Raw genomic sequence first — 19182 nt, 5'->3', positions numbered from 1 at the left:
ACCTGATTTATTTCATCGCCGAAGCGAACCAGAGTGAATCGTACGCACGGCAGAGAACTCAGTACTCGTTCGCTCTTCTAGAGAGAACCGAGGTTACGTTTAGTAACCGAGTACGTTCTCTTACGAGAGCTCTCTCGTACTGCGTCTTAGCTAAGACGCTACGGAAACCCAATGTAAAACGCTGTGCGCGCAGGGATCACACACCAATAAACCTGAAGCAACGCCCAGGATTTACAGTGCACAGTCACCTGAGGGACTCACAGAGAGTCCAGGACAGGAAGGGGGGAATCCCTCCGTCCCATATCTAGCAGCATCCGTAGATGCGGCAATATGACATCACACAGCCGAGGCAAGGCCTGACCAATGTGGCAATGCGGGACTTACACAATACTGCCCATATAACAGTCGGCAGCGCATAATGCTCACGAACTCAGAGTTCCCTTCAGGGCCCTGATTCGACTATACCGACAGCAGCCTTGCTTGCAAGGCGGGAACCTCCAGGTTATAGAACCTGATAAATGTAGACGGCGAGGCCCAACCTGCCGCCATACATATATCCTGCAAGGAGATCCCAGTAGACCACGCCCACGACGAGGCGACGCCCCTTGTGGAGTGTGCTCTGATGCCCAGCGGGCACTGAAGGCCCCTGGAAGCGTAAGCTAACGCTATAGCGTCAACTATCCATCTGGATAGAGTCTGTCTCGAAACAGCCATTCCCTTGGAACGTCCACCGGACGAGACAAACAGCTGCTCAGTCTGTAGAAAGGCAGCAGAGCGAGACACATAAGCTCTTAAAACCCTGACAGGGCAAAGAAGACTCGAGTCTCCATCCTGACACCGGCAGGGCAGACAGGGCAATAACCTGAGCCCGACACGGCGTGTTGAGGGATTTCGGCACATAACCGTGCCTAGGTTCGAGTATGACCTTTGAGTCATTAGGCCCAAACTCCAAGCACGACTGGCTCACCGAGAGCGCGTGCAGATCACCCACACGCTTCACTGAAGCGAGAGCCAACACGAATACTGTCTTGAACGACAGATGCTGAAGGCTAATTGATTGGATAGGCTCAAAAGGGGAACCCTTCATGGCCTCCAAAACCGCCGCGAGGTCCCACATAGGGACTGACGGAGGTCTGGGAGGATTCAGCCTCCTAGCTCCTCTAAGGAAGCGGATGACCAAATCATTCCTTCCTATTGACTGACCGAGCACTGTTTCAGAAAACGCTGCGATGGCCGCCACATAAACTTTGAGCGTGGATGGGGCTCTGCCCTTATCCAACAGCTCCTGTAGGAAGGAGAGAACCTCCGTCACCTCACAACTAAGGGGTGAACATCCTCGAGCTGTGCACCAGCTGGAGAACACCGACCACTTCGAGGCATACAGACGTCGTGTCGACGGAGCTCTAGCCTGAGTGATGGTATTTAGCACTCCCACTGCGAGATCAGCAGGTAACCATTGAGCGCCCACACATGGAGGGACCACCACTCCGTTTGAAGGTGCCAAATCAAACCCCTGGTCTGCGAGAGGAGGTCCCTCCTCAACGGTACTTGCCACGGGGCGTCATCTGCTAACTGCATCAAATCTGGGAACCATGGTTGGTTCTTCCAAAGAGGTGCTACAAGCAGTATTGAACATCTCGTTTCTCTCACCCGTTCCATCACCTGCGGAAGGAGGGAGACGGGAGGGAAAGCATAAAGCGGGCAGCACGGCCATTTCCGTGACAGCGCGCTTTCGTTCTTGGAAAAGAACGCAGGGCAGTGAGCGTTTTCGTGGGACGCGAAGAGGTCCACCTCTGCCCTGCCAAATCTCTCCCACAACAGCCGGACTGTTTGCGGGTGTAGAGACCATTCGCCCGTAGGAACATTGCCTCTGGACAGCCTGTCTGGACCCAGATTCTGTAGCCCAGGCACAGAACTGGAGATGCTGAGGCCATGAGGCCCAGCACCTTCTGACAGTGTTTGAGCGAAACAGTCACGCCGCAGCGGAAAGAACTCGCTGCGTGCTGAATGCCCAACGCGCGCTGTGGTGACAGCCGCGCCGCCATGGAACACGAGTTCAGAACTATACCCAAAAACAGAATCGTCTGACTGGGGTTCAGGGAACTCTTCGCCCAATTGACACTGAGACCGAGCTTCTCGAGGTGATCGAGTAAAACGGCCCTGTGCTCCACGAGCTCTGCTCGTGATCGAGCCAGAATCAGCCAGTCGTCCAAATAATTCAGCACTCGCATGCCTCTGAGTCTAAGAGGAGCGAGCGCTGCATCCATGCACCTCGTAAACGTACGAGGAGCCCGGACAAGCCGAATGGCAGGACTGTAAACTGGTATGCCTGGCCCCCGAAGGCGAATCTCAAATATCGCCTGTGACTTGACGCTATCTGTATTTGAAATTACGCGTCCTTCAGATCTATTGACATGAACCAGTCCCCTCTGCGAATCTGCGCGAGGAGCTTCCTGGTCGTAAGCATTCTGAAACTGCGTTTCATCAATGCCTTGTTCAACTGTCTTAGATCCAGTATGGGCCTGAGACCCCCGTCTCTCTTGGGCACCAGAAAGTATCTGTTGTACAGCCCCCCCTCGCTTTGAGCTCGAGACACAGGCTCTACAGCCCCTTTGCTCAACAGTTTTGATATTTCGGCCCGAAGTATGTGTGCTACTTCTGCTTTGACCGTAGTTTCGACGTGCGCTAAAAAGCACGGAGGACGTCAAAAAACAAAAAAAACAGTAGCCTCTCTTTATAATGCCTAGCACCCAATCCAAAACCCCTGGAAGCGCTGACCATGCATCTGCATGAATGGCTAAAGGCTGGATGCGAAGCGCGCTCTGTTGACTGGGCAACGGCGGCACTTGGGTGCGCTGCACCATGGGCGTTACGCCTGTGGCATTTGAGGCGGTGAGCGCGCTGATCACAGCGGGCAGATAGCTCGTCCTCGACCCCATCCCGGTGCTTAACCGATTGGGGGAGGGCTGAGCGGGTCCCGTGGGACTCGTGATGTCTGCGAGTAACTGTGGGCTGCAAGCGTGCACATTTACCACTTTCGACTCGCTGTCTGCCTGGGCAGAGCGTACGTGCATGGGTTTCGTTTTTACAGAAACCACGCGCCGTGTGTGACATAGTGTATGTGGGCACTGAGGAGTGGGCACGTTTACTATGTGGCGCGCATGACCGATCTGAGCCGATCTTATGCGCGCGAGCCCTGTGTGCAGGGCTGTGCTTACATGTGGAGATGGGCGCTGAGGAGTGGGCATCGTCACTACATTTATAGCACCATCGGCCGTACACCGGCGCTTCGATGAAGCAGCCATCGTGTGTAGTGCAGACGCAGCATCATGCAGCAGGCATAGATGGCTTTCCTAGGATGGCTTCGGGGCTCCCGGCCTCACCGTAATCCTCTGCCGCCGGCCCCGCGGCGCGGGGCGACGGCCGGTAGAGCGAGAACGGGGGTCTCGAGCTGCGTTGCTGAAGCTGTTGTGATAACGGCTTTTTTGTGCAGGCAAGCGGGCAACTGTGCAGGCTTGCGCGTTGCAGAAAACGCTGAGACAGTCACAATTCCTGGAACTGAAACAGCGGCGCGCTTGGGTGAGAGCTCGGCCACAGCGGAACTCGTACACCTGCGCTTCAATGAAGCAGCCATCGCGAGTAGTGCAGCCGCAGCATCACACAGCAGGCTTTAGATGGCAACACCGCTTTTGCCGCCGTCCAGCAGAGGGCGGACAAAGGTGCGTCACTATCGCCTGATCCACCGGCGGAAGTGACTGGTAGTCCCTGTTTTTAGCATCATCCAGTGTGGAGAATGCTAGTGAGACAGACGAACGAGTTCGCGCTGAATATGGAGCGTTCCAAGCCTTCGCCACCTCTTTGTGAAGCTCAGGAAGAAATGAGGTGGGCTTTGAGAAGTACGCTCATCCGAAAGGAAAATACCATCCAGCCGGGAACGAGAGGGGGGTGCTGGTGCAGACCATTCGCGGCCGAGACTCGTCGCGGCCAACGTGAGCACTCGCCCCGGCTCCTTCTCGATGTCAGCTCGTCTGCTGGGCTTCTGAGCAGAAGGCGCGAGATCCTCGGAGCTCGCCCAGCCCTCACTGCCCGAAGCTAGCAGAGAGCGCGTGTCCTCTTCCCCCGACGCGGCCCTGAGATCGACTTCCTCAGACGACGCGCCGGCAAACAGCGGGCGCTGCACACCGGGAAGCGATGCAGGGGGGGCCGGTGAAGCAGGGCGAACCGGCGAGCTCGGTTGAGCTGAAGACGGTTCCGTAATCCGCTGGAAGCGACGCTTTTACGGCACCTCAGCGCAGCGGAGAATGCAGGCTCAGAGAAAAAGGCCAGGCGAGTCCTCAGAGTCACCATGGCAACAGCTCGCAGTGAGGGCATCCGCGTCAGCGAGCGCGAGCGCTGCATGATCTTCACCCAGGCAGGAGACACAGATGACGTACCGGTCTCCCTCGCTGAGTGGGGCTCTGACGAGCCGCAGGAAGGCATCTTAAAAAAGACGCGAGCTCTTTTACGAGTGTGTGTCGCAGGGTGAACACACACAGACATAAAGAACAGTTGGATATAATAGAATTGAAAGGATATAGGCGCCGGACAGCGCAGCAGGAACGGCAGTGGAAGGCGGCGAAGGCCAGCAGCTTCAGAATGGCTCGTCCCGCTGATATGCTTCTCAGACGGCGCTTGCTTCCTTCGTGATCCAGCGCTGCGTGAGCTTCGCTGAAGAGATGAAAAATCAGGTGAGTCAGCCTTTTCGAGCTCCTTTTATAGGTTGGGCCACACCCGTTTCGGCGGGAAGTGGCAAGAAGGGCGCAAAGCGCCCTTATTAGTCTGATGTTGCACCAGCCTGCGCTCGATAGGCTGTGCAGTTGCCGCAGAACAAGCCAATGAGCGAACGAGCCGTCTCGCCTATGGCTGTGTACTGCTGCAAATGCGCTTTACAAAAATACAAAATTAAGGATAATTTTTTGCTTCAGTATTTCGTGAAAAGAGACTTTTCCCGTAGTGTCTTAGCTAAGACGCAGTACGAGAGAGCTCTCGTAAGAGAACCAATTCAAAGAGGTCATTTTTACTCTATGTTGATGTAAGGTAAAGAGCATCAACACCTGACTATTCCTCCAACTGAGACGGAATCAGATATTTAGTGATCTGCTACTTAAAAATGCTCATCAGTTGTTACATTATTTTATATAGAGATATTTTCAATACTTTTGAGTTGCGGTTGTTGCAGAAGTAGAGGCTTTACACTATATTTAAAGTTTGGAACATTAGGTCTTTATTTCTGTTATGCTGTGTTTAAGCATTTGTAAAAAAGATAAGAAAGATCTATGATTTTGGTATGGGGTAAGCTTGTGTGAAAATAAAATTTAAGCATTTTAGAAACGTGGTAATTGACTGAATATTGTATGAAAACAACATGAATTGTGTTAAAGATATGGTCACAACATACTGATGTTGTGCTAATTGTGTATAGTGTTTTGAAAATGTGACTACAGATTGGACAAAAGGATGTTAGCAATTGAAAAAAACCCTGTAGTGCCATCAGAATGAAAAGTCCTTGTGTTATTGTTCACAAACAAGATATCAATATAACAGTGCACTTTGTTAGTAATACCTAATGTAAACTATGGCATTGGCCATATGGTAACTATGGCAACATTTTGGATGACAATTACTGTATTGAACAGTATGCCATATGCTTATGTATGCCATACATCCATTTAAAGGGTTAGTTCACCCAGGTAGCAAATTTAAGTAATTAATTACTTACCCTCATGTTGTTTCAAACCCGTAAGACCTCCGTTTATCTTTGGAACACAGTTTAAGATATTTTAGATTTAGTCCGAGAGCTCTCAGTCCCTCCATTGAAGCTGTGTGTACGGTATACTGTCCATGTCCAGAAAGGTAAGAAAAACATCATCAAAGTAGTCCATGTGACATCAGAGGGTCAGTTAGAATTTTTTGAAGCATCGAAAATACATTTTGGTCCAAAAATAGCAAAAACGACGACTTTATTCAGGATTGTCTTCTCTTCCGTGTCTGTTGTGAGAGAGAGTTCAAATCAAAGCAGTCTGGATATCCGGTTCGCGAACTAATCATTCAGTTCACCAAATCGAACTGAATCGTTTTAAGGTTCGCATCTCTAATACGCATTAATCCACAAATGACTTAAGCTGTTAACTTTTTTAATGTGGCTGACACTCACTCTGAGTTCAAACAAACCAATATCCTGGAGAAATTCATGTACTCAAACAGTACACTGACTGAACTGCTGTGAAGAGAGAACTGAAGATGAACACCAAGCCGAGCCAGATAACGAACAATACATTGACTCATTCACGAGTCAAGAACCGTTTCTGTCAGACGCGTCCGATTCGTGAACCGAGGAGCTGATGATACTGCGCATGTGTGATTCAGCGTGAAGCAGACCGACACACAGGGCGTCTGAACTGAACTGATTCTTTTGGTGATTGATTCTGAACTGATTCTGTGCTAGTGTTATGAGCGCGGGTAAACCGAAGGCTTGAATCAAGGGCAATCATCGCAAATGACGCCATTATACGTCGAGCTCAAAAGAACCGGTGAACCGTTTTCTTCAACCGGTTTATTGAATCGAACTGTCCGAAAGGACTACTGGTTATCTGAAAACAGATGCAACCGGTTCTTCACTCGTGAACGAGTCAGTCTATTGTTCGCTATCTGGCTCAGCTCGGTGTTCATCTTCAGTTGTCTCTTCACAGCAGTTCAGTCAGTGTACTGTTTGAGTGCATGCATTACTCCGGGATATTGGTTTGTTTGAACTCAGAGGGAGTGTCAGCCACATTAAAAAAAAGTTAACAGCTTTAGTCATTTGTGGATTAATGTGTATTAGAGATACGAACCGTTTAAAACGATTCTGTTCGATTTGGTGAACTGAATGATTCGTTCGCGAACCGGATATCCAGCTGCTTTGTTTTGAACTCTCTCTCACGACAGACACGGAAGAGAAGACAATGCTGAATAAAGTCGTCGTTTTTGCTATTTTTGGACCAAAATGTATTTTCGATGCTTCAAAAAATTCTAACCGAGCCTCTGATGTCACATGGACTACTTTGATGATGTTTTTCTTACCTTTCTGGACATGGACAGTATACCGTACACACAGCTTCAATGGGGGGACTGAGAGCTCTCGGACTAAATCTAAAATATCTTAAACTGTGTTCCAAAGATACACGGAGGTTTTACGGGTTTGAAACAACATCAGGGTAAGTTATTAATTACATAAATTTGCTATCTGGGTGAACTAACCCTTTAAAAGTAAAAAATTACACATTACTATATGTGGGATATTAATTGAAAAAGGCTGATTACAGTATGATTAACAGTTACACTTTTACTAGTGGTCTTACCAAAAAAATAAATTATAATAATAATAAAAATACAAAAATTAAAAAATATTTATTATAAAAAAATATAAATAAAAACATTTACAATGTCATTCTGATATAAAAAAAGGAAAAAAAATATGGGCACAAAGATTAAAATAAAAAGTAAGTCCATTATCATAATTTGTAACTGTTGTCCTCTGTCTATACTGTATACTGTGTGCTTTCCAAATGTAGATTCGTGAGATGAACCTTTGAGCTATTTGAGAGAAATGGTTTATCATTGGTTGATCTACATTTTCTTCATTACTCAAGAATCACTTGCACAATTTATGCCAAATTTACAAAAAAAATTTACAAAAAAAGTGCTTGACAGTTTATGACAACTAGATGAACCCTTTTGCATTTAATGACTTATACGATGAACTAACGCCTAGATGTTTTGAGGGGTAAGACTATTGCACATAAAACTATATAATACATTTTGAGCAAAATGACATTAGCAACTGATAATGTAGGAAACCGCAGATAAATGTACATAATCAATTGCATGAATGTACAAAAGCAATCGCAACTTGTTCAAAAGAATGAGAATCTGGTTTTATGATGTTTATAAATTACTTGATGATGTGGAGGTTGTACAAGTAGTTTTGAGAATTTCATTTCTGATTTGAGAAATGCACCAATGCGACTGAGAAAAACTAATATAAATTTGCAATCTGATGTGCTGTGTGAGTGAAGCGTAATACTGAGAATATTTTTGTGGTTCACAGTAAATGCTGCTCAACTCCAGCAGTGTGAGTCATATGCACAAAAAAAAATAAAAATAAATAAATAATAATAATAATAATAATAAAACCTTATCAAGTTTGTCATGTGAATGGTTTATAAATCTGTTGTGCTGCTGTAACTTAAAGTTGTAACTAAAGTTGTAACTGTTGAATGGTAGTATGCCAGATAGATAGACAGATAGATAGATAGATAGATAGATAGATAGATAGATAGATAGATAGATAGATAGATAGATAGATCCATTCAGAGCTTTAAAAACTAAAAGCAGAATTTTGAAATCAATCCTATGACAAATCGGCAGCCAGTGCAAAGTGTGTAATATTGAGGAAATATAATCAAATTTCAGAGTCCCAGTCAAAAATCTGGTGACTTCCTTTTGAATCATCTGAAGATGAATAATATTGGATTGACTCATTCCAATATAAAGGGAATTTCAAAAGTCAAGTCTAGATGACATTAATGCATGAATCACTCCCTCAAACTCTGCAAATGTTAAGAAACTCTTAGTTTTAGACAACAATCTTAATTTGAAAAAAAAAAAATTGAATACAGTACAGCATTTATCTGTTTATCAAATTTGAGGGTGGAGTCAAAAAAAGTTTTTCACAGTGTGTTTTACATGGGGGACCAGATCTCCCAGGTCACCATAAAAAGCATCATGTCCAGCAAATGTCCAGCACTATTGTGTCCTGAGAAACCCAGGAGGAAAACTAGTGAACCGGGCCATCATAATCATCAAGCTCTGATCATTTATATTCTCATGCTTGTCTCTAGTGAGCAATCTCTGTGTTATAATGCAGTATGCAGAAGCAACCTCGCCCTGTGCCAGAAAACACATTATTACTCTTTTCTGGTGACAAATGATCTCACCGCAAAACATTCAAAAGGGGCCAGGTAGTGAGGACAGCTGTCAATGTTTTCTTTTAGATCTGAATATCACACATGTGGGTCCAAACACAATGACCAAAAAAATGGAGGATGCAATAAAATGTACGAAAACCAGGACTTAATATCAGGCAAGCATGCTGATAATGAGCTTAAGCCTTTTTTGTAATTTTTCTTTAATGGCAAATAAATTTGTGTGTCATTAGCATAAAAGTGAAATGACACCCCATGTTTAGAAAGAATAGTGCCCAAAGGAAACCTATACAGTGAGAACAAAACAGGGGCGAGAATAGAGCCCTGAGGGACTCCATAGTCCAAAACAGAAACAGAAAAAGAAACCCCCTTGAGACAAACAGAAAAGTTTCTATCATTCAAATTGGACTTAAACCAATTTAGAGCACACCCTTCAATACCCACACATTGTTCAAGTCGTGAAATAAGAATTTTGTGATCCACAGTATCAAAGGGAGCACTTAAGCCTAAGAGAAGGAGTCTGACTGAGTCAACAGACAGCAAAATTAAAAAATAATTTAAAACTTTTCATAAAGCTGACTAGATAGATAGATAGATAGATACTGTGTCAATGAATTTATATTTTGTAAATCAGGGATGCCCAACCCTGCTCCTGATGATCGACTGTTCTGCAAAGTTTGGTTCCAACCCTAATCAAACACACCTGCCTTTAATTTTTAAGTGAGCCTGAAGACCTTAATTAGTTGCTTCAAGTGTGTTTGATTAGGATTGGAACTAAACTGTCCAGGACAGTCAATCGCCAGGAGCAGGGTTGGGCATCCCTGCTGTAAATGGTAAAGTACACAAAAGTATAGGTAAAAAGAAAAACAAAGTAGGAAAGGCATAGCATGACCAAATTCCTCATGTTCGATCAGATCCTTATGAAAGATATTTCATGCCTCAGGATAATATCTCCACAAAAGTCAAGATGGTTCTTTGGCATCTACTGTATATCATTCCACAAAAACAAAAGCACTATTTGGAATTAAATATCTTGATTGAATTGATATTTTTTTTAACCATAAATGCCTCAGGAAAATAACTCCACAAAAGCCAAGATGGTTCTTTGACATCTATATAATTCCACAAAAACAAAAGCACAGCTTTGAATTAAATATCTTGATTGAATTGAGCAAATGTCCAGCACTATTGTGTCCTGAGAACCCCAGGAGGAAAACTAGTGAACCGGGCCATCATAATCATCAAGCTCTGATCATTTATATTCTCATGCTTGTCTCTGGTGAGCAATCTCTGTGTTATAATGCAGTATGCAGAAGAAACCTCGCCCTGTGCCGGAAAACACATTATTATTTTTTTCTGGTGACAAATGATCTCAACGCAAACATTGAAAAGGGGCCAGGTAGTGAGGACAGCTGTTAATGTTTTCTTTTAGATCTGGATATACATCTAGTGTGGTTTGACCAAAGACAGATAAATCAGTGCTGTGTATGGGACGGCAGGCAAAGGCTAATATGGAACTTTCCTTAAGCCCATCTCCACAAGCAAGTGAGTTGCTGGGACTGAGGACCAGAGTGAAGCTAATGTAACGCGTGGAGGGATGGCTTTTTGTCACAGGTCTGTAATTGCAATCTCGGAGAGGGCAATGTAAAAAAAAAAAAAAAAAAAGACTTTGAGGTGTAGTTGTGACACATTGGAGAGGAGTGTTTCGGTACTGGCACAATTGATGTGGTCTTAAAACATGTTGGCACAATTGCTTGGGTGAGGGACAGGTTGAAAACGTCTTGTGTAGACCTCTGCAAGCTGCTCAGCACATGCCCTAAGCACACGTCCAGGAATGCCATCCGGGCCAGCAGCCTTGCGTGCGTTGATCCAACTCGTTGCAGTGTGGACATCTGTGGAGGTGAGTTTGAGAGGTTGGTGGTCTGCTGAGTGTGTGATTTTGGTTGCCGTCTCCTTGCTGTCACTGTTGAAGCGAGCATAAAAGTCATTTAGCTCGTTAAGGAAGGAGACATCCGTGACTGTTGGAGTGGAGTTGCTCAGGACTCTTGCTTTTGGTGTCCATTCCCATTTCCAACTCCATTTCCCATAATCCCGTGCTTAGAGCTAATCACCACCAGGTGTTCCCCATTACCACTCCCCTATACTGTTTGTACTCTCAATGATTGCAAAGTCTTGTCTAGCCCAGTCTAGCATTGCTGAGCATTTCCCTAGTGTTTGTTCTTTCCATATCTGATTTTGGATGGTTGGTTACCGCCTTTGATTCTCTGCCACCTGCCACGACCTCTGCCTGGTACTGTTTCTGATTCTGGATATCCCTTTAGATTAGATTAGATAAAAACTTTATTGTCACTGCACATGTAAGGTACAAGGCAACGAAATGCAGTTAGCATCTAACCAGAAGTGCAATAAGCAGTAAGTACCGAATATACAAGGTCTACAATATGTACAATAACTATACAGATAAGTATTATGGACATAATTTACAGATTTTAAATACTATCAGCATGATATACAGATGGGTGTACTATGAACATACTATACAGATGGATTATGTAAAAGTGTATGTACATTATAGGCAGAACTATGAACATGTGAACATAATTTACACTATTGCAATGGACAGTAAAGTGCATAGAAAATTTTCAGTATGCAAATGGATGATTCAGTGTTTCTGGATGAACAGACAGTAGTGCAAGTAATAACAAGTTTACCATTTTTTGCTTGTTGTAAATAAATAAATAAATCAGTCAGATGTAGTGATGAAGAGGGTGAGGAGTCTGTGTGTATGGGGGGAGGGTGTCAGAGGGCAGAGTTCAGCAAGGAGACAGCTGTAGGGAAAAAACTGTTTTTGAATCTGCTGGTCATTGTCCGGAGGCTCCTGAAGCGCCTCCTGGAGGGCAGGAGGTTAAACAGTCCATGGTCAGGGTGAGAGGAGTCCTTAAGAATGCTGCGATATCACAGTCTGGTATAGGAACTGGATGCAACTGGTCAGGATGCTCTCGATCGCACCCCGGTAAAAGTTTACCACTATGGCTGAAGACAGTTGGTTCTTCTTCAGTGTCCTGAGGAAGTAGAGGCACTGGTGAGCCGTCTTGACCAGGATGGAGGTGTTTGTGGTCCAGGACAGTTCCTCCGAGTTGGTGGCTCCCAGGAACTTGAAGCTGGAGGCATGTTCAACAATCATCCCGTTAATGTGGATGGGGTCATGCATGCTTCCATTCTTTTTCCTGAAGTCCACAATGAGCTCCTTTGTCTTACTGGTGTTAAGGAGCAGGTTATTGTCAGCGCACCATGTGGCCAGGTGCTGTACCTCTTCCCTGTAGGGAGTCTCATCATTGTCGCTGATGAGGCCAATCACGGTGGTGTCATCTGCAAACTTAATGATGGATTTGGATCCATGCACAGGCTTGCAGTCGTGGGTGTAAATGGAGTAAAAGGAATGGGCTCAGCACACAGCCCTGTGGTACGCCAGTGTTAAGTGTGTTGGTCAGAAAGTCCATAATCCAGTTGCAGAGGGCGGTGTTAATGTCCAGGTCTCCAAGTTGTTAAATGCTGAACTGAAGTCAACAAACAACATCCTAACATACGTATGCTGTTATTGTCCAAGTGTGTGAGTGCAGAGTGCAGCACTGTGCATACTGCATCCTCTGTGCTCCTATTTCTGTGGTCTGGGTCCAGTGTGGGTGTGAGGTCTTTGAGGTTTAGTTAGGACCAGTCACTCAAAGCACTTCATAATGATGAGTGTGACACATTGGAGAGGAGTGTTTCGGTACTGGCACAATGGATGTGGTCTTAAAACATGTTGGCACAATTGCTTGGGTGAGGGACAGGTTGAAAACGTCTTGTGTAGACCTCTGCAAGCTGCTCAGCACATGCCCTAAGCACACGTCCAGGAATGCCATCCGGGCCAGCAGCCTTGCGTGCGTTGATCCAACTCGATGCAGTGTGGACATCTGTGGAGGTGAGTTTGAGAGGTTGGTGGTCTGCTGAGTGTGTGATTTTGGTTGCCGTCTCCTTGCTGTCGCTGTTGAAGCGAGCATAAAAGTCATTTAGCTCGTTAAGGAAGGAGACGTCCGTGACCGTTGGAGTGGAGTTGCTTGACTTGTAGTCAATGATGATCTGGATGCCCTGCCGCATGCGTCGGGGGTCAGAGTTGGAAAAGTGTTCCTCTGCCTTCAGCTTATAGCAGTACTTGGCCTTTTGATGCCCCTTTTCAGGTTAGCCCTGGATTTACTGTGGGCCTGAGCGTCATCTGACCTGAAGGCAGTGTTGCGGGCTTTCAGCAGAAGTCACACCTCCTTGTTCATCCATGGCTTCTGATTAGAGTATGTTGTTATCTGTTCTTTTCTGTTGTAACACTGTCAATGGTGATATTGATGTAATTCAGTACAGAGGAGGTATAGATGTCAATGTCCGTGTGAGAGCCACAGGCAGCCTGAGAAGAAAACATACTCCAGTCAGTGTGTTGAAACCTGTCCTAAAGTAAAGAGTCTACTCCATTTGGCCACACTTTGATGGTCCTCACTGATGGCTTCACATGGTTGATGAGGGGCGAATACTTAGGGATGAGAAACAAAGAAAGGTGATCAGACTGTCCGAGGTGGGGTGGGGGGTCGCGATGTAAGCTCTATCAATGTTTGTGTAAACATGATCCAAAGTTTTGTCTCCTCTAGTGTGGCAGGAAACATGCTGATGGAATTTGGGGAACACTGTCTTTAATTTGCAGTGATTTAAAATCAACCGCGACCAATAAAAGCAGCCTCCGGGTGAGCAGTCTGTTGTTTACTAATGGCTGTATGAAGTTCTTTCAAAGCAAGCTTGTCACTAGCATCCGGTGGAATATAGACTGCGGTTATTATGGTGGAAGTTAACTCCCATGGCAGATAAAAAGGTCTACATTTAACCATGAGAAACTCTAGGTTAGTTAAACAGTGTCTCCTAACAATGACAGTGTTCGTACACCAAGCTTTGGTCATCTGTCATCTGCCGTTCTATCTGCCCGGAACGTGTAGTGTCCGGCTAGTTCAATAGCATTATTGGGTACGTCGCTGTTTAGCCACATTTCTGTCATTGCAGTCCAAAAGTCTCTTACTGTGGGTGATGCTAAGTCATAACTCATCCATTTTGTTCACCAGTGACCATATATTAGCGAGGAAAATGCTGGGTAAAGAGAGCCGGAGCGGTGTTAGCTTTAGCTTAGCTCTTAGACCTCCACATTTGTTTACGATCTCAACGCCACCTGCGAGCACTTCTGCCCAGCCGGGTAGAGTGCATAGCTTCAGGTGTTCTGGCGATCTCAGAGATGAGTCGATGATTGGTGATAAAACTGTTGGAAAAGCCCTCACCGATATCCAAAAGCTCCTTTCAGGTGTATGATGTTAAAGCAAAGCTGTTCAGTATGAACAGACCCCGAGATGAGCAGGAATAATACTGCAAAATTGCAAAAACTGAAGAGACGCCGAGCCTCGGGATGTGTATGTGCCGCCATCTTTTACACACTCAATGCTGTTGTTTGATTACTGCCTGTTTGACCACTCTATAATAAATTCTGCAAATGGATCCAAACGTCTCTGACTCCGCGTAACAGAAGACTTCGCCAAACCAGGATCCAGCAGCCTCTCGTTACCGAGATATTTGTTCCCACCTTTATGTCAGTGTTTCATCTATTCAACTCAACCATGGACCCAGTAAACCAGCTTTTATGTCTTCATCAAGGAGGCCTATCCATTGAGGAGTTTGTTCACCAGTTCTGTGAGTTGTCATATCAGGTACCACTTTATGATGAATAGTTTTTTAAGGACTTGTTCCATTTTGGACTCACAGAACCCATGAAATCATTGTTACCTGGAGGGGAATTTAATGGCAGGTTGAGGGACATCATGGACTATTCTCTTTTGTTTGTATGAGTCTCCGTTCACTGTGGTTGAGGCAGAGGACAGTGATGATACCCAAAATTATTTTTTTTTTGGGGGGGGGGGGGGCAACATTGTCAAGCGCAGATGGCCGCCAGCCCAGAGCCACTGCACGAAATGGCAGCCACAGCTGACCTTCCAGAGTCAGGTCAAGTCACCATTGATCTTCCAGAGTCAGGTCAAGTCACCGTTGATCTTCCGGAGTCGAGTCAAGTCACTGTTGATCTTCCGGAGCCTTGTCACGTCTCAGCTTAACTTCCAGATCCTCGTCATATCTCAGCTGAACTTCCAGAGCCTCATCTCATCCTGTCTGTTGTGCCCAGCAATGTTCTCTCAGCCTGATGTGTTGCTGAACAGGAGACTGTTACTGCTGTGGAACATCTAGAGGTGGCGGCAACTGTTGCAGAACCTTCGGAGGTGTCAGTAGTATCTATCCATGAACTCTCATCCTGTCCTGTCATGGCTATGGAAGCCATCTATGAACTCACTGACTGTCCTGTCATGGCCACGGAGGCCGCCCAGGAACTCACTGCTTGTTCTGTTATGGCCACGGAGGACATCCACAAACTCACTGCCTGTCCTGTCATGGCTACGGAGGCCATCCACCAACTCACTGCCTGTCCTGTCACGGCCACTGAGGCCATCCATGAATTCACGGCCTGTCCTGTCACGGCTATGGAGGCCGTTTGGTGAACTCTTTAACTGCCTAATCATAGCCACACAGGCCGCCATTAATCTGTTTATGTTCTCTGTTTCAGTCCTACCTGACCAGACTTGCTCTCTTGTGCCATCGACTCCACTGTGGTGGTCCTCTGCTCCGCCCTGTTGGGCTTCTGTCCCATCTGCTCGACTGTGGTGGCCCTCTGCTCCGCCCTGGTGGGCTTTTGTCCCGTCTGCTCGAATGTGGTGGTCCTCTGTTCTGCCCTGATGGGCTTCTGTCCTGTCTGCTCAGCTGTGGGGGTTCTCTGCTCCGCCCCAGTCCAGTTCCGCCTGCTCCGCCCCGGTGGGCTCCAGTTCTACCTGCTCCACACTGGCTTCCTGCTCTGTCTGCACTGCCTCGGTCCCTGGCCAATCCATTTCCACGTGGATCCGGCCCTCCATTCCTCCCCCTGTTTCGCCTCCACTCCACCTCCCACCTGAACTTTAAACTGTTCTTAATTAGGAGCGTCTGGAAGTCACTCTTTAAGCAGGGGCCTAGTCACGATCATCAGCTGGAGTGTCCATGAACTCCAGTAGAGGGCACCCCACTCAGGACTGTTGCTTTTGGTGTCCATTCCCATTTCAAACTCCATTTCCAATAATCCCTTGCTTAGAGCTTATTACCACTATGTGTTCCCCATTACCACTCCCCTATATATACTGTGTTTGTACTCTCAATATTTGCGAAGTCTTGTTTAGCCACGTCTAGCATTTCTTAGCATTTCGCTAGTGTTTGTTCTTTCCGTGTCTGATTTTGGATTGTGTATACCGCCTTTGATTCTCTTTCACCTGCCCTGACCTCTGCCTGGTACTGTTACTGATTCTGGATATCCCTTTAAACACTCGATGCTGTTGTTTGATTACTGCCTGTTTGACCATTGAGTTTTCATCCCTTTTACTTTAATTCTCGTGTATTGTAATGTACTCAAAGTGTAATGTACTCAACCATGTAGTGAATTATATATGGTTATTTTGTCATTTAGCATCAAGTCTGGATGGAGATGAAGATCAATGACTAAAAGCTTGAGTTTGGGACTGTTCCTCGCAGTCAAATGGATTTGGAAGATTTGGATAACAGTGCATACTGTTTTTTTTTTTTTTACTATTATTTTTGTAATTGTTGCATTTTTTTGGCTGTATTCTATTTTATGGTTCTGTTGTCAGTCACAGCATGCCAGAAAAAAATGCCTTTTGTGTCCCAGGGCAAGCACGGCAGATATTACATGATAAATAATTGTTAAATGACTACAGAAATGTAATTCATTTTAAGAGGTTTAAAGTGTTGTCTTGTTTAACATTCTGTATTCTTTGAAAAAAGTTAGTAGAAAACACAGAAGAAAAATATTTTTTTTTTAATTTAAGTAAATGTCAATGTCAATGTCACCTTTATTTATATAGCGCTTTAAACAAAATACATTGCGTCAAAGCAACTGAACAACATTCATTAGGAAAACAGTGTCAATAATGCAAAAATGAGAGTTAAAGGCAGTTCATCATTGGAGTCAGTTATGTCATCTCTGTTCAGTTAAATAGTGTCTGTGCATTTATTTGCAATCAAGTCAACGATATCGCTGTAGATGAAGTGTCCCCAACTAAGCAAGCCAGAGGCGACAGCGGCAAGGAACTGAAACTCCATCGGTGACAGAATGAAGAAAAAAACCTTGGGAGAAACCAGGCTCAGTTTGGGGGCCAGTTCTCCTCTGACCAGACGAAACCAGTAGTTCAATTCCAGGCTGCAGCAAAGTCAGATTGTGCAGAAGAATCATCTGTTTCCTGTGGTTTTGTCCTGGTGCTCCTCTGAGACAAGGTCTTTACAGGGGATCTGTATCTGGGGCTCTAGTTGTCCTGGTCTCCGCTGTCTTTCAGGGATGTAGAGGTCCTTTCTAGGTGCTGATCCAGCATCTGGTCTGGATACGTACTGGATCCGGGTGACTGCAGTGACCCTCTGATCTGGACACAGACTGGATCTGGTGGCCACGTTGACCTCGGAACAAGAGAGAAACAGACAAATATTAGCGTAGATGCCATTCTTCTAATGATGTAGCAAGTACATAGGGTGTTATGGGAAGTGTTTCCGGTTCCGGTTTACCTAATTAATGCAGCCTAAAAATCCTTTAATGGATTTGGATAATAAGAGAATATTAGTATGTTATGTGTATGCCAGGTAAAAGAGATGGGTCTTTAATCTAGATTTAAACTGCAAGAGTGTGTCTGCCTCCCGAAAAATGTTAGGTAGGTTATTCCAGAGTTTGGGCGCCAAATAGGAAAAGGATCTGCCGCCTGCAGTTGATTTTGATATTCTAGGTATTATCAAATTGCCTGAGTTTTGAGAATGTAGCGGACGTAGAGGATTATAATGTAAAAGGAGCTCATTCAAATACTGAGGTGCTAAACCATTCAGGGCTTTATAAGTAATAAGCAATATTTTAAAATCTATGCGATGCTTGATAGGGAGCCAGTGCAGTGTTGACAGGACCGGGCTAATATGGTCATACTTCCTGGTTCTAGTAAGAACTCTTGCTGCTGCATTTTGGACTAGCTGTAGTTTGTTTACTAAGCGTGCAGAACAACCACCCAATAAAGCATTACAATAATCTAACCTTGAGGTCATAAATGCATGGATTAACATTTCTGCATTTGACATTGAGAGCATAGGCCGTAATTTAGATATATTTTTGAGATGGATAAATGCAGTTTTACAAATGCTAGAAACGTGGCTTTCTAAGGAAAGATTGCGATCAAATAGCACACCTAGGTTCCTAACTGATGACGAAGAATTGACAGAGCAACCATCAAGTCTTAGACAGTGTTCTAGTTTATTACAAGCAGAGTTTTTAGGTCCTATAATTAACACCTCTGTTTTTTCAGAATTTGGCAGTAAGAAATTACTCGTCATCCAGTTTTTTATATCGACTATGCAATCCATTAGTTTTTCAAATTGGTGTGTTTCACCGGGCTGCGAAGAAATATAGAGCTGAGTATCATCAGCATAACAGTGAAAGCTAACACCATGTTTCTTGATGATATCTCCCAAGGGTAACATATAAAGCGTGAAGAGTAGCAGCCCTAGTACTGAGCCTTGAGGTACTCCATACTGCACTTGTGATCGATAGGATACATCTTCATTCACTGCTACGAACTGATGGCGGTCATATAAGTACGATTTAAACCATGCTAATGCACTTCCACTGATGCCAACAAAGTGTTCAAGTCTATGCAAAAGAATGTTGTGGTCAATTGTGTCAAACGCAGCACTAAGATCCAATAAAACTAATAGAGAGATACACCCACGATCAGATGATAAGAGCAGATCATTTGTAACTCTAAGGAGAGCAGTCTCAGTACTATGATACGGTCTAAATCCTGACTGGAAATCCTCACATATACCATTTTTCTCTGAGAAGGAATATAATTGTGTGGATACCACCTTTTCTAGTATCTTGGACAGAAAAGGGAGGTTCGAGATTGGTCTATAATTAACTAGTTCTTTGGGGTCAAGTTGTGGTTTTTTGATGAGAGGCTTAATAACAGCCAGTTTGAAGGTTTTGGGGACATATCCTAACGACAAT

This window comes from Carassius carassius, chromosome 18 (genome assembly GCF_963082965.1).
Source record: "Carassius carassius chromosome 18, fCarCar2.1, whole genome shotgun sequence".
In the NCBI taxonomy this organism is placed as follows: domain Eukaryota; kingdom Metazoa; phylum Chordata; class Actinopteri; order Cypriniformes; family Cyprinidae; genus Carassius; species Carassius carassius.
Note: the sequence above shows the minus strand (reverse complement) of the source record.